Genomic DNA, 2,177 nt, shown 5'->3' with positions numbered 1-2,177 from the left:
CCTTGATGGAGGACTTTTTTATTCTTATGGAAGTAGTAAATTTCAACAACTATGATGAACTGTTTTTCCTTTGCTATTTCTCCACTATATTTTTTAAGGTTTTATTAGCAAGCCTTAGAAAGTTACATATTGATTTAGAGGCTAAAATTGTGTTGATGCTGTTTACTCACCTGATTACATAGTTTTAATCCTTTGTATGTACTTATATAATTTTAAAAACTTACTTTGTATTGATTTTGAATACAGTGAAAATCTTACTGCAATAAACTATTTTAGTAAAATATTGTTTTGTTGAGTTAATATTTTTCAGCTATTAATTTACTTATCCCATAGCATTTTTGTTATTATTTCAGAAGAGAGAGCATGCTAGTTTAAGTTTCATTTTAATTGGTCGTGTACTTGGTGCTTTTTTGTTGTTGTTAACTTGTTCATTTAGTAAAAAGCAAATAGCTTTACTTTCTGGAAAAGAAATAATTCATTGTCTCTAGTAATACATTTGTAATTCTTCATTTAGAAGGGTAATTAGGGCAAAAGTAAATAAATCATTATGTATCATTAGTATGTTGACATATATTTTCAGTAACATTGTTTTATGTTCCTCCAACATAACATGTAGCTGAACAGTAGAAGGTAGAAAATAAATTAATGACGTCTCTTCTAAGGCCAGCTAGGCCTGGAGCTGACTGCTAGGGAATTTGTGTCTAGAATGTTTTTAAAAATAGGTAGCAGAGCCATAGCCCTCAACATAGACCTCTGAGCCCACTGGCATTGTCTCTGAGCAGAAGATGGCTGTGCCACTCACATATGCTAATCTTGGCAAATCTGCCAAGCATGTCTTCACCAAGGGATATGGATTTGGCTTAATAAAACCTGATTTGAAAACAAAACCTGAGAATGGATTGGAATTTACAAGCTCAGGCTCAGCCAACACTTAGACCACCGAAGTGACAGGCAGTCTGGAAACCACGTACAGATAGAGCGAATATGGCCTGACATTTACAAGGAAATGGAACACTGACAACACTCTAGGCACCGAGATTACTGTGGGAGATCAGTTAACATGTGCACTGAAGCTGACCCTCCATTCATCCTTCTCCCCTAACACTGGGGGGAAAATGCTAAAATCAAGACAGGATACAAGCGGGAGGACATTAACCTGGGCTGCGACGTGGATTTGGATGTTGCTGGGCCTTCAGTCCGAGGCGCTCTAAGTGCTGGGTTATGAGGGTTGGCTGGACGGCTACCAGGTGAATTTTGAGACCACAAAGTCCTGAGTGACCCAGAGCAACTTTGCGGTTGGCCACAATACTGAATTCTAGCTTCACACTAATGTGAATGACAGGACAGTTTGGCAGGTCCAATTACTAGAAGGTGAGCAAGAAGTTGGAGACTGCTGTCAGTTTCTCTGGGACAGCAGGAAACAGTAACACTCACTTCGGAATAGCAGCCAAGTATCAGATCGACCCTAAAGCCCACTTCTCCACTAAAGTGAACAACTCCAGCCTGATAGGTTTAGGATACACTCAAAGCCTAAAGCCAGGTATCAAACTGACACTGTCAGCTCCCCTGGGTGGCAAGAACATCTATGCTGGTGGCCACAAACTTGGTCTAGGACTGGAATTTCAAGCATAAATGAATGCTGTAGAATTGTTTACATCATTTTGCAGCATAGCTGCCTTCAGAATTTAGTGTATATTTTAATGTATGGGTTGCAAGTATTGCTAAATGTCATGTTGGACCTCCAGGTGAAAGATGATTCAGCTTTAAGGTGTTACCCTTTCAGAGGTACAGAAGAAACCCAGTTCCAAAAAGGTCCTTTCAGTGGTAGATTTGGGGAACTTGGTGGCCCCTGTAGAGATGCCAGGTTTCTTTTTTATCTAGAAATGGCTGCAAGTGGAAGCTGATAATATATAGGCACCTTGTAAATTCATATTGAGTAAATGAATGAAACTGGGATTTCCTGAGAATTGAACCTGGTTTCCTAACCATAATTGATGAGAGGCTCGTTGCATGATGGTGTGTACAAACTTACCTGAAAGGGACCTTTTTAAGACATCTTCATGACTTGTTCCCATCCCAGTTCTTCATTACCTCTTTTACACAAAAAGATCTACAGGGTGTGGTCACTGTTTCTTTTGTGCTGTTTTGGGGTAGAGAGGGTGGATGTGATGAAACCA

The 2,177-nt window shown here is 39.4% G+C and overlaps 1 pseudogene across 1 annotated transcript; it reads left to right on the top strand.

The window, feature by feature from the left end:
- Window positions 1-785: 785 nt before the first annotated feature.
- Window positions 786-1,953, top strand: LOC105526133 (annotated as a pseudogene). The gene has a single exon (XR_001004026.1). The product of XR_001004026.1 is annotated as a voltage-dependent anion-selective channel protein 1 pseudogene (transcript).
- Window positions 1,954-2,177: the final 224 nt, after the last annotated feature.

This window comes from Colobus angolensis, unplaced genomic scaffold (genome assembly GCF_000951035.1).
Source record: "Colobus angolensis palliatus isolate OR3802 unplaced genomic scaffold, Cang.pa_1.0 Scaffold58, whole genome shotgun sequence".
Lineage (NCBI taxonomy): Eukaryota > Metazoa > Chordata > Mammalia > Primates > Cercopithecidae > Colobus > Colobus angolensis.
The sequence above is the reverse complement of the archived record's forward strand: the minus strand, read 5'-3'. Positions and strand labels throughout refer to the sequence as shown.